Source organism: Falco biarmicus, chromosome Z (assembly GCF_023638135.1).
Source record: "Falco biarmicus isolate bFalBia1 chromosome Z, bFalBia1.pri, whole genome shotgun sequence".
NCBI classification, from domain to species: Eukaryota; Metazoa; Chordata; class Aves; order Falconiformes; family Falconidae; genus Falco; species Falco biarmicus.
Window position 1 is genome coordinate 76533111 of NC_079311.1, and position 14410 is coordinate 76547520.

The window sequence follows — 14410 nt, forward strand, 5'->3', positions numbered from 1 at the left end:
GGCTTTAGCTGCCACTCCAAAAGGGATGAGGTCTCCTGCCGGCCCTGTGTCATAGCTTCAAACCCACACAGATATCTTTGAAGAGCATATGTGTATATAACTCGGTCAAGCTCTGGAGATCACTGAACTGGAACTGAATTCCTCCCCAGGAAACTATGACCTGGACAGAGGCAGAGACCCGACAAATGTCAGTACTTCTGTTTCTTTTGTGGTAGGATGCCCATTTCCTTAGAAGCTTAAAAATGGCAAAGGGAAAAGATGAAAGGTCTGCCTGCCCCAGCACCCTGTCTCCAACAACAGTCACTTACACCTCCCTACCCTCTTCAGGAATGTTGCAACAGGGAGCAATAAAAACCACATGGATGAGGCGGCTTTTGAGTTCCCACATATTCTTCTTGGTTTGGTTTGAGTTGTGACAAAGTTGGTTGAAACTAGCTCTCTTAAGGAGCCCAAGTAACACTGCATTTGCATACTAACTGAAAGGAGTTATTTTGTTTGTACTGGGAGGGGCAACCTCATTCACTGTCCCAAGGAGAAACACTGATGTTGTCTCATAATTAACATTTTACTTTCTCTAATTTTCTCACTGGAGACAATCTCCCTGCCAGGCAGGCTTGGCTTGTCCCAGGAGATCTTCAACTCTTCTAAGCAGTCTCGGGAGTACAGCAACACCTTTCTGGGCAACCTTGCAGGGAATCAGAGAATCATAAGACACCCCAGATGCCTGGGTTTCTGGCTTCCATCACTGGGAAATGGCTCCAGATGGACATTCCCTGCCAGGTGCAGCACCTAAGGTTTGACCTGGGGTACCAGAGCTAAAAGAGATGTAGACTGAGTCAAAGAGGCATGCTGTTTTCCCTGTCCTATCTGAGCTGAGTGCACTCAGGTATCAGTCAAACATGCAATTTCACGCTTCAGGCTCTTACTACAGCTGTGCCCTGTCCCTGACCAGGGGCCTCCAACCCACGTCATGAGTAACTAACTCAAATCATGAATGCCTAGGTAACAGTCACCTCTCAGGTATGAGTCATCGGGACAACTTGTAATAGTTGAAGTTTGTGTCTTTGTTGGCATCAGCTCAGTCCCTGAAACAATTAATTTTCACTTAAACCTCCTGGGCTCACCCGCAACCTCTGAAGTCCACCCAGTACAAAGGGCAGAGTTTCTGTTGCCCTTTAACTTTGCTTTCCCTTTCCAGCTGCATTGCTTTTTAGGTAGTCTCCAGCCAAATTGTTGTGTTCAAGTCCTCTCCTTTACCTTGTGCTCGCTCAGGAAGTGTTTACAGCTGTATTGGCCCTTCAGGAGGAAAGAAGCTGATCAGAGAGGAGAAGCCATGCTGATGAACCTCCCCTGAGCCAGGGGAACGAACTAGCACCTGGTCTGCAGGAGAGCCACAATCCAATAAATACCAGTTCAGCTGCTACCTGACCTCTAGGAGCAGCAATGCTGCTCCAGCACATCTGGTGGATCCGTGGCCAGAAGAAGCTGGCCCTTACAGCAGGCCTGCTGATGTTCACAAGCTAAGTGGTGCTGTGAAGGGCTGTGCAATCCCCAACTGCCTCATGTGCAAGACTCTTGCCTGGATGATGTGGTTCCCTGCTTTTGAAGCTGGGTTTACTGGGAGGAAAATCCATGGGACAGAAAGCAGCAAAGCAAGGAAGACCCTGACCGTGAAGGGGTGAGGGCAGCAACAGGTCTGCTTGGTTTTAATTCAGTGACTTTAAAGCTTTGAATCCTACTCTTAGTGAGAGCAGATGGATTTAAACAAATAAAACCCAGGGCTTTCGTGTCTACCCTGAACTGCAGAACCAGAGAAAAAAGTTACGTTTTTTATCTGTAATGAAGATTACAGGGATGGAAAGTCTTGGGGACTGCCCTTGGTCTCAGGAGATGGGGGCTGTTTTTGGGAGGGGTGTATCTCCCTATTTGTGCCATAGGGCACTGGTGTCTCTCCTGCAGTGTGCCTGCCAGGTGCCTGGAAGTGAGGAGTGGCGACGCAGAGCTTTCCCACGCCTGAGACCCTTTGCTGGTCTGGGCATGAGCCTTTGTGTGCCTTTAAAGAGAGCAGTACCACCCTGCCCCTGGGCAGGTGTGGAGAAGGTGTACGCTGAAGATAGTGTCGTGCACTGGTGGAGACAGCCTGTACACAACATTTGCTCTTCAATCATTTTGGTTAAGTGGCTCTATATTTTCCCTTCCCATGACCTCTTCTCCACTCAGCCCCTTTACGTGCCTCTTCCTCGTTTCAGTGTCTCTGAGATTAATTTGTCTTCCAGGTTTTGTCCTGCTCTTCTCTTTCATTAAGGCACTCTTCCTCTTCGCCATCTTCAGTGTTTTTCCCTTTCCTCTTTTCCCCCCTTGGTCCAGAGACCCTCAGCCCCATTTATACTTGTGGGTCATGGAGGCAGCGGGGGAGGACCAGCCCTGACAAAGTAAGCTGGGAATTTGGGGGCCCAGGGTATGTGGGAGCCCTTGCTCCAGGCTAGCAGCCAGCCATGTTGCTCTGAGGAGCTCTGGTAAAATATTCCCAGCGTTTTATCAAAGAGGTGATGCTGTCATGTGTTTGTTTATTATTTCCCTTCAGGGCTCGGTCTCTTCACGGCTTCTTCCTTTCATTTTTGAGGAGGAAATGTTTGCAGCTCTGTCAGCCCCTGGGAGGAAAGTAAGCTACAAAGGGAGCAGGGGTAATGAGAGCCTTTTCCTGAGCCAAGGTAATGCAGCTTTATGGTCACCTATGCCCTAAATATGTGGGAAAGGAGCTCAGCCCTCAAGGATGCTGAGCTGGGAGCTGGTCACTGGAGGGAAGAGCCATGGCAGGGCATCAGGGACACAGCCTGTTGTCTGATGGACCCTCTGGGCTCTGTTCCTCCACGTGCTCCTCTCCCTCCCTCCATCTCTCTCCAAGGTCTCTGACCTTGACCAGGCTTCTCTGCCTACCATGCCCAAACTTTACTTGCTTCTTCACTGTCTCCTCACCTCCCACCCAGTGCACCCACTCTTCACCTGAACTTTGAGCAACCCGTTAATATCCTTCTCTCCTCCTTCCTCTTTCTCTCCCCTTGAAGCCTGCATCAATGGTGATTTCACTGGGCAGGGGTGCACAAGGGACTTTTCAATGGTGGACGCAGACGAAGGGACAGAGGCAGGTGAGTTCCTGTCCCCTGATGCTTGCCTGTTCCTGCCTTTGCTCCAGACACGTACCATGCCATGGGCTTGCCTGAGGCACCATGGGGGCCTGGGACTGGAGCTCCTTCACCTGATGCCCTCAGGCTGTTTTTTCCCCACCCTTGGTGTGTAGCACGGCCACTTTGCATCCTCCCAGCATTTTGGAAGGAGCTTCTGCTCTTGGGCTAGTGTCTTTATTTTCTAACATGTTTCCCATCTTACCTCAGCTCCCAAGCCACTTTCCTGCTGAAGATCCGTCTCCCCCTCACCATTTATGGAAGTATTGCTTGTGTACAAGCACAGCAGCAAGAGACTTTCAGGGTCCTTTGAGAGGAGTTGCAGGTTGGAAACCCTCTGGGATTTTCTCCTGTATAATCTCTTTTTCCTTCCTTAGCCCTTTTCCCTTGTGCATGTTTGGGAATGTCATGAAGCACATCACTGAGAAACTCCACTTCAAAGCCAGGAGAAAACATGAATAAGGAAACGAATGAAAAGAGGGGGTGGGTGGGTATCTGTTTTCATGATATATGTTTTTGCTTGTAGCTTCAGACTTCTACTTTTTTCCCTTCTGGTGTCACAAATGTCCCATACCAAAGTGGGCAGAGAGTTATCTCTGGGGGAAGGTTTGAGTTGCAGATGAGCCCTTGGCTATACATTGCAGTATCAGCTGTAGACCAGGTAAATAAGCAGGCAATTCTCAGTAATTTTTCCTATGAGGTTTTGTTCAGCTTCTTCAAAGGAAACCTAGGAAAAATCTTCCAGAGTGATATGTGTGCAAACAAGCTATTGGCTTCAAAACAAGCTTCATCTCTGCCTTGGATCCAGAGCTCACATGATACTCTTCGTCACATGTTTTTAGTGTATGAGTGTTCTGCAGGTAGGGAAATCTACTCACACAAGAAGTGATCTCTCCTGCAGGGGATAATTTTACTTTTGGAGACATACAATGAGGAAATGATTATCCGCTTCTGTCTGGTTTCCCCAGGAGACCAGGACTATGTGATCATGCAGTTTGGATGTGCAAGAGGGTGAGTGCGTGCACCCCTCTGCTCCCCTGACATCTTTGAATCACTTGGCCCATTGCAGGCAAATGTGAAAGGGTGGCAGATGCAGCAGGAGTGAAGAATTCCTACAAATTTCATAAAAGTCTCTGGCTGGATATAGGACTGAGAAGAGGCCAAAGCCATCAGAAAACAGATCACTGCCATGCACAGAAAAGCTTATTTTCAGTCAGGGACATTGGATCTCCTAAAGTCCTGGTGAACAGGCAAGACCAAGTATTCACATCATGCTTGTATAAGTTTCCTAGGATGGTATGGGGAATCAGTCACCTGTGGTAACAGGATCCTGGAGTTGTGAAATATATATATTTAATTATTTTAATTATAGTTTTTAACTTGGAAAACAATCTTGTTTTTAAACGGTTTCTTCCGTTTAAAATAGATTTGACAAAAAGGTGACTGGGCTTTTCAGAGCGGAAAGCCTGTTTTGGCTAAGTAGTCTGTTCTTGCATAGGGCTCACATCTGGTTAAACACAATTCTCTCCATGTTCTGCTGCTGACTGCTGAAGCTATGTGGAAATACACTTACTTAAAACAAGAAAAAAAAAAAAAAGAAAAAAGAGAAAAAAAGAAGAAAAAACAGAAAAAAAGAAAAAAAAGAGAAGGGATAGTTAAAGAGGAAAAAAGGAAAGAAAAGTTAATGATGGCAACTTCTGAGCCACTCTGCAAATTAAAACTGCTGGCTGACTTCTGTTCATTTTTTTAGTTAAGGACTTGCTTTTGTGGCTAGAAGTAAAATAAAGGGCCTATGCTGACTAGCCTGCCCCTCCGCTCTGCACCAAACCCTCCTAGTCCCCAAAGCCTTCTGGCTATTTTGGGGTGTCATTTTTCCCTTTGGGCAAACCAGGCTCAAACACCAAACCTTGACTCACTGCTGTAAGCCCGCTCAGAAATTGTCATTCTGTGCTGTTACTCATTTCTGGGAGGAAGGCGGCAATTACCTTGGTCTTTCTGGTTTTGAAGCAAAATGTGTGCTGTTCAAGGGAGTAGTGTTGGCTGCTGGGGTAAGATCTGGGCACAGCATCACACCCGCCTGCCCACCACTCAGTGCTGTTAGATGCCTGAGCCTGTATCCTTGGCACTTGGTGGCCATGGAGCAAACTCCTTGTCTTGTCTGTTTGTCAGTCAACTTTATAATTTTTTCTCTTGTGAGAAAACAAAAATGAGCAACGAGGACAAGGATCAAAGCCTCAGGGCCCCAGAGGAGCTGTGGGTGAATCACATGGATCCTCTCCAGATATGAGGCAAACACAATCATGTCATCAGGGCGCTGCAGATACCATGCTGGGAAGGGGCCAGCTCTCTGGGGAGGCTAAAGTGAAACAATGCCCCAGGTGGGAAAGGAAAGTGATTTCCTTGCTTCTGCTTCTTCATCTGAGGCCTGCTGTGATGCAGACCTGAGGGACTTGGAGCTGTAGAATTGATGGGTTGCTCTCCTGGGCTTACTGTCCAAAGTGTTTGAGTGCAGCTGGGGTAATGCAAACCTTTAATTTAGATTATATTCATCCTAATGCATGGTTAGTGTTAGAGCACAGCAGTCTCCAAGGTATAAAAGCCATGAGTATAAACTACATCTATTTCTCAGCTAAATTTATAGCAGAAAAAGGCTTTTCTTGGGGGAATGGTGTGTGCTTATTCCACCTTCCATTTCCCATTACTGGATGCCTCAGCCCATGGCCTGCAAAGCTGCAGCTCCAGGGTGTTCAGCCTTCCTTCCCAGGGTACAAAACCCATGGCCTCCTGCTCCAGAGGTTTTGCAAGCCACTCAAGTGTGTCCCCCAGCTTAAATGGTAATTTGGCCAAAAGATCATTTTAGGTCTGTAACAAGACGCATGCATGATCTATAAGGGGAAACACTGTGATGCCTACAGTTAGTTACTGTCTGACAACTGTGGCCATGGTTCAGTCAGGATGGGGAGCTTTGGGTTTACTGCATTATTTAAATAATGACGCAGACCTCAGGCACAGTCAACATGGGTTCACAAAGGGAAAGTCCTGTTTAACTAATTTGATATCTTTCTAGGATAAGGTCCCTCTCCCAGTGGATGAAGAGAAGCCGGTGGATGTAGTTTTTCTGGATTTTAGGAAGGATTTCGATACTGTCCCTCACAACATCCTTTGGGACCAGTTGTCCAGCATGGGATGAGTAGGTTCACAGCGTGCTGTGTGAAGAACTGGCAGAAGGGCAGAGCTCGAAGTGTTGTAATGAGTAGGACTACATCTGGCTGGCAACGGCTGGCAACTGGTCACCAGCAGTGTTCTTCAGGGTTCAGTACCAGGTCCGTTCCTGTTCAATACATCTATTAGCAATCTGAATGCAGGAGATGAATGCACTATGAGCAAGTTTGTTCATCATACTAAACTGGAAAATGCTGTTGACTCTTGAGCAACAAGAGGCCTTGCAGAGGGACCTAGATAGGTTGAAGTATTGGGCTATGATGATTAATGGGATGAAATTTAGCAAGTTGAAATGCTGAATCCTGCACCTAGAATGGAGTAACACCAGGCAGAAGTATAAACTGGGAGAGGAGTGGCTGGAGAGCAGCCCTGCAGAAAGGAATCAGGGGGTGCTGGTCAGCAGCAGGCGCACTATAAGCCAGCAGTGTGCTTGGGCAGCCAAGAAACAATCCACATCCCAGGGTGCATCCAACATGGCATAACCAGCCGGTCAAAGGAGGTGATTATCCCACCGTATTTGGCATTGGTGTAGCCTCAACTTGAGCACTGGGTTTATCTAGTTTGGAAAAAAGGAGGCTGAGGGGTAACTTCATTGCTTTTTACATGTTCCTGAGGAGGGAAAGTGGAGAGGGAGGTGCTGACCAATTCTCCCTGGTATCCAGTGATAAGACTCATGGGAATGGTTCAAAGCTGCACCAGGGGAAGTTTAGGCTGGACAATAGTCAGAAGGGTGGTCAAACACTGGAACCGGCTTTCTAGAGAGGGGGACAATGTCTATCAGCATTTAAGAGGCATTTGGACAATGCCCTTAACATACTTTAACTTGGTCAGCCCTAAAGTGGTCAGGCGGTTGGACTAGGTGATTACTATAGGTCCCTTTCAACCAAAATAGTTTATTCTATTCTATTTTCCTGGATTAAGGTCACAGGTATTCCTTTGCACTCTGCCATCCTCCCCTTCGCCCTCTGTTTTTTCATTTTCTTACCTGATCTCTTTTCTTATTCTTTGCCTTTAGGGCTGGACAGGTTTCCTATTGGAGCAGGTCCATCTCTGTCTCTTGAGCATCTTTCATTCATCAGCTGCTATGGATGTCTGCAGTGTCTTGCAGAAAATGAATGTTACATGGAGAGCCTGAACTAGAAGCAGCTATGAGATTACTCACATTTTGTCTTCCAGCATTGTCTGTGTCCAAGGAATCCCTTCTCCTCCCAGCATGGCTCCATGGGAGGCTATATGGGCCAGACTCGCTAGCAGGAGTTGGTGGTTTGCCTAATGTGACTGTCGCCAGGGAACGTCACCTGGCTCCCTCTGCACTGAGCTCCAGAGATGTGGGCATAGTTAAGCTTTTTGCAGAAGTCTCCCATTTCCTAAGGTGGCCACATATGGCTGCAAAGTGGTTTGAATAAAAACATTGACTGACTGTACTGTTAGATGTTGCCTGTACAGCTAGGGAGGCTTGGAGATTCTTCCTGAGCCCATTTTCCTAGATTATTGCTATTATGTTTGTGCATTTCTTCCCTACCTCCTCCTCTCTGTTGCCATAAAAGAGAATAAGTGACATAATTGTGGATGTGGACTCCCCTGTGCCTCACAGCGCTTAAGATCACATGCCTGTTTCATAGTGGTGAGAACGTTGGGCAAGAACCAACAGCCAGATGAAGACGCATACAGCAGAAGAAGGGAGCAAGACCCTAACGCTCAACCTGATAGTGGTTTGAACACAGAGGGGTGCCAGAAGGTGAGAGACAGGGGGTATGAGGTTTCCAAGGGTCATCTCTGAGGAAATTCCCCCAGGAATGAGGAACATAGGATAAAAGGTAAATGCACATGTTTGAAAACCAGCAGGCAATGGCACAGCCTATCTGGACTACCCAAGGCTGGGAGCCAAACCCTTCATGTAGCCACTGATGGCTTTCCACATGGAATTTAACCAGCTGGAGGAAGTGATCACACGTCCTGGTTTCTGCAGTAGCTACCCATCAACCCAATGTCTGATAGATCTTTCCAGCTATGTGCTCAAACCTTGGCATGATGATTGTCAAGGTCCTTGAAAGTGCAGTCAGAATGGGTGCTACCATGCAAGGGCTTTGCTGAACTTGTATGGCACCATTCATTCACCACTGACTTTTGCTCTTCCAGTCCTGCTCAGACACTTGTTTCTTAGGAATCTAGATTGGAAAAATATTTCTGGAGCAGTTATTAACACTATTTAGTGCAGCTGTGTTGCTGTTGGCTTATGCTTGTGGTCTGGTAGCGGGCATGGAACGTGATGAAAATTCCAATATCCTGATTTGCCACCCTGGACTATAGTAATGTAATATATGGAGCAACCAAGATATTACAGCTTAATGAATTGTGGTGACCTGCAATATCTGTGTGGCCTCAGCCTGTCCCATCTGTCAAGACATTGTTTGTCACCACTTCTTTGGCCGTAAACTCACAACCCCTATGAACAATCCACCATTCCTGGGTTAGGCAACACTGTTACTCAAAAGGAGGGAAAAAGAAAAGCAGCTGGCTTAAGCTGAGGAAGAGTGTGAGACCAGAAACTCACATTTTGTATCTTGATGCTTTTCCAAATATAGCCAGAGCCACTGCAGGTCACAGATATTGTAAGACTCACAGTACAGCCTTCCTGGGGGACCTCAGAGGCTCTTTCTACTGTTCTGCTGCTGTAAAGTGCTTTCCTGGCTAATGTGTCTTTTTCACATGCCCTTTCCATTTACTAACCCCAGTGTGATCCATTCAGGTGAGTGAAGTACAGCCTACAACCCTCTAGTTTCCTGGTGTATTGTAATATGGGGAGAAGAGAGCGTTATCACACCCATTGGCATGGTCTTCTTGGAGTGGCAATTAATTCAACAAGAGCTGCAATGCCAGCCAAGCTAAAGGAAAGTAAACAAAGAATTTGTCTATGAAAGCAAAACAAACCAAAGAGTTGAATGTGCTGGAAGAAGAGGTAAATAAGAGAAAACCACGCTTTGTACTAGTCATCCTAAGGCTGGCCTGCACGGCCTCTCTTGCTGTGCATCACACAGCTAGCCCAGGACCCCTTTCTCTACCTGAGCTATTGTGCTTTTCTTACGCAAACTCTGCGGCCTTAAATTGTCCTTTGTGGGAGCAAATGCACATTTCAACATTTATTTTCCTTTTGTACCCATACTCAATGTGAAGCTCTGTTCAGATTCAGATCTTGCTTCCTCTCCCCACAGATGACCTCTTTTGTTACTGACTTGATCAGGAGGCAGTCTTTTCCCTGTAAAATTACTTTATGCTGAGTTGTTATCGTCTGGTGAGGCAGGACTCTTGTCCTCCTACGTGTACTCACACGTGGCTCATTACAAGCTCTTGATGGAGACTTACAAGCAGCAATTTGAGGGTGATTTGGCTGAGGGAGACTGATCCCTAACTTAGGTTTTGAGGACTGCAGTCCTTCGTTCATATTCCACATGGACATGAGACTTCTTCAGATAGGAAACCACTGAGCTGTGTTAGTCCCAATATATAAACTTTTCTGAAATAGATGTTATCTTAGATTACCAGTAGTTCCACATATGTTTTGTTGGTAGTGGTGGCAACTTGGAGACTGTCTGCCACAGACCACTTATCTCTGTTCCTGGGCTAGTGTGGGAACTCTTGTTAGATGCTTTCTGTCTTGCTTTTCAACGAAAGCAGTTCACTGACCCCCTTTGTGGCCACACAGAAAGCTGGCAAAGCTTGTAGGAGGACTGTACCACAGGACCTTTGGTTCAAAGAGATCTCTGGAGATCTGCTCTCCAGCCTCCTGCTCTGACTATCTGGGCTGCCCCCAACACTTGATCAGGCTGGCCATGGCTTTGTTTACCTGTGTCTTGAAAAGCTCCAAGGATGGAGATAACTCTGGTGACCAAACCCAGGGCTGGTCCTCGCTCCCAGCTAAAAAGCTTTTCTTCACATCCACCCTGAACCTCCCAAGCTCCAGTTTGTTGCTCCTTGTTATATCATCTGCTTCTGCTGAGAAGAGCTGGGCTGCACTGTCACTGTAGTTGCCCTTCAGCTAGTTGCTGGTTGCAATCAGATGTCTCCTTCAGCTTTCCTTTCACCAGACTAAAAGATCCCATCTCCCTCAGTCTCTGCTTTTGGGATATGTGCTTTGTCTCCTGATCTTGGTCACCCTCCTCTGCTCCTTCTCCAGTGTCTTGACACTCATCTTGAACTGGGGGCCCAACAACAGAGACAGTAACTCACTCACTTTGCTTGCCACAGCTGTCCTAATGTAGCTCAGTTTGTGGTTTGCCCAATTTGCAATAAAAGCACATCGTTAGCTTATAATCAGCCTGGCATTAACAACATGGTAAGATATCATAGTCAGGGCAGGAATATCCTTCACCAGTACTTGCGCTGAAGGTGGACCCTTCCCCACAGACTCAGTAGTGTGGTGATGTGAGTGCTCAGTTTGCACACAAAAACATGTCTCATACCAGAGGACTTTTTTTCAGCCACCTGTGAATAAAAGGTCACAGCAGCAGACCTGCACTTAAAGGAATCTCAGAGAAAAGCCCAACTGCTTTGCAAAGAAGGGTGTGATTTAACTCTTCCCTCTGATTTACTGTGCAGCATGATGTCCTAAAAGCATATTAAGAAGCGGTGTGGGAAGCACTACCATTTTAAATGATGCCTATGTGGCTTGTGGTCTATAAAGATCTCATCAGATATTGTTGAGGATGTTAGCTCTGATACCCTGGGAAAGTTCCAGCACAGATAATTGCCCCCTGCCTAATTCAATTCACACTTAACAGAGCAGCAACACGGAAGTGAATGCCCACAGGGTAGATGAGCGGTGGGAATCAGGAGTGCACAGAAAGAAGATTAAGAAGCAGAGATGGAAATCCATTGAGGATCAGCATTTGGGGAAAAGCCTTTCTCCCCTGCCCCAGGAAGAACTTCCTGCTTCTAGCTGTGCCAGCCTGAACATATGGAAAGAAATCTTAGGTTGTGCTTCTTCTGGAAGAGAGAAGTAATGAAGGATTACATCATGGATGGTGACATGAGGGATGCCACAATTCTTTCTGCAAGACTCTTCACAAACCTCATGAAGGAGGCCCTCGTGTTCTCTCCAGACCTTGTTGGTAGGTGTTATGGAGATCATGGGCTTCTGTTTCCAAGTACTTGCTGTCCCTCCTAGGGAAAAAGGAAGGTATGCTACTTGCCTCCACTGGTGGGAGGGCAGCAACAGTGTGAGCATAAAACACTTTTGTAATGTGGCTATAGGGGCAGACTCTGCATTACAGACCTGACACCGTTTACATCCTGTGTCTATCTTAAAGTGTTTGAGCATGTTTTCTGCAGAGGAAAAACAGAAATACTGCTAGGATAGCTGGAGATAGGCATGTCAGAGGGAGAAGGAGATCTGTCCTGTCTTAGACATGGTTAAGCTGACACTTTCTCCTGTATTGCATATTGCCTTACAGTCGTTCCTCCTCATACATTAAGCAAACTGAAATGGATTGGTTTGCTGAACATCTCCCTTGAAATGCAGAAGGAAAGGCCCCTGCACTGGCTGTGGCTTGCTCTCTCTGCTCTGCATTCTGTGAGGTTATATCTACTATGTTTGTTATTTTGCATAATAGATTGGTAGTCTTGGTGGGCTGCAGGTTCCTCTGCACCAGGTGCTGCACATGCATTTGGTGAAAGATTTGTCAGAGAACCTACAGCCCCAGATAGTTCAAAGCAGGATAAGAGGACAGTGACAGCTGCCCCATACCGAGTTCCCACCTTTGCTTTTAGGTACTCTGGGAGGCACAGAGGGATGCAGCTCACATTTACTTTTCTTTGGTGTGAAGAACTGTACCACTGCAGTTCCTTTCCTGAACAAAAAGTTGGAGATCCCAACTTTCCTGCAGTGCTGGCATTCTCCTGTTTGTCCCCTGGGAGGCACCTGGCTTTCTGTTGGCCATCCCTTTCCCCAGCTGACAGGAACCTCCTCTCCTTTCCAAAGATCAAGTCCTGAAAGTCCGAGTGTTATCGCATTGCACAACAGCTCTCCAGATAAGCCCCCTAGCAGAGGAATTACCTCCTTTGCACCCAAACAGCCCTGGGGTTCCCTCTCCCAGATCGCTGCTAGCAATAAGAGAACAGCTGCTTGTGAATCCCAGGCAGTGACTCTAAGCCAGCCAGTCTCTGCAGGATAGCTAACCCAGAGCCTTCAACTTATCTCTAAGCTCTGAGAACAGACCTGCTGCAGTCTGTGCGAGTACAGGAGAAAACTGAGAGTAGGACCCGACTAGATTTTTCCATTTCAAATTGAATCAATTACTCATCCAACCATGTTTTCCTTGTTATAAACTTAAGGGATATTCTTACCTAAGCGCTTTCTGAGCCATAGTCTTATTTGAAGGGTGTGTTATAATTCAACTAGCAAGCTGGGGCAGCTCTCCCTGGCAAGCTGGAGGTACTGAAAGGATCTTGGCTTCAATAGATGAAGATAATTGGGAGACTGGATGAAGGAGAAAGAAGAGAGAGGAGAGAGCTGGTTTCATCCAGTTATGTATGCAGAATGTTAAGTAATCGCATAACTTGGTAGTAATGATTCATCTTGGTGATACCTTGTTCAAGTTCTGGGCTAGTTGAGTCTTGTACCCATGCTCTAGGCTGCAACGGGTACAAAAGCATCTCTGGCTCTGAGGGCTTGTTAAATATTGTGTAAGGGACTCAGTTCCCTTTTCTAGTGGAAGCAGATGCTAACTCTGAAGATGTTAGTGTGCCTGGGCAGAGGCTTTCAAAATGTCAGGAACAGCCCACTGGTGGTGGAAGGGTGGAAGGCATCTGTGAAATGAGGACACATGCTTCTAGGCTGTGGAAAACACGGGGCTTTGCCAGCAGGCTGCTCTTGGAGAAGTGTTCTTTTGCCAAATGTAACCTTGGCAGAGAGCACATATGAGATGTGCACATGCCTTCCTTCTAGTGACATTAATTAGACAGCCATTTCTTTTGGGGCCAAAGGCGTTTTGGATCAGTGGGCACTGGCCTATTGTCCAGAATTACTGTGTTTTAATCTTGGCTTTGGTTTTATGCAGATTTTCTTCATCCTCCCTCGTGGAAACCAGTTCCTCCGTCTGGTGTCTGTAAGAGGAAGAAGTGGTTTTCTTTGGCCATGACTTTGTGGTTCCATACTGGGAAGCAAAAGGAGAAGGAAGAGCATTTTCCTCGGGGTGTTAATGTCAGCTCAGCAGAGAAGGGGATCCTGTGCTATGTGCACTTTGTGTTACTGGTGACAAGCTTAAGTATCATGCTTTTAGCTTTGCATGTATAGAAACCCAAACCCTGGACAGCCTGGGGCATGCAAAGTTCTAGGCAATCAGAATCATGAGCTCATTTCTGGAACGGGGATGTCATAACAGTTCTATAACATATTAGAGCTTCCAAGTATTGAGTGTCCTCTGTTCAGCCCCATGTGATGAGGAATTAATTTCTTAGCTTCCCTTGCAGGTTGGCCACTGAGTTGTTTCACCCATGATGGAGATGTGCCCACATCCCAAAAGATGAACCTGGGACCCTGCAGCAGGTCCCAGCCAAAAAGACAGAGACTGCATGAATGACGGAGATGGGGGTTGTGCTGCTTCTGCAGCCATCAGTGCGGGTCTGTATGCTGCTGGATTACATCACAACATGGATTTGAACCAAAACAGGTTTGAGTCCTGGATAAATTGAAATTTAACTACCCAGGATGCATAATACGGACTTTAGACAGCAGGTATGTTTTTATACATGCCTGACCCAGCACACACGTTATGCCAAAGACAGAGTTAGTGTGTAGTTCCCTGACAGTGTCAGCCAAGTGAAATGTGGGCTGCTGCCACCTTGTCCTCCTCTCTGTCTCTGCCAGCTTGGCCACATGCCCCTGACCATATTGCCCTCTCCGTTGCTGGGTGAATGTTAGATGGATCTGTTCTGTGAACTGCCTTGCCAGGAGAGCACAAGAGCACTGGCAGTGATGCAATGGAGAAGAAGGAGAAAGGAGGAGGAAG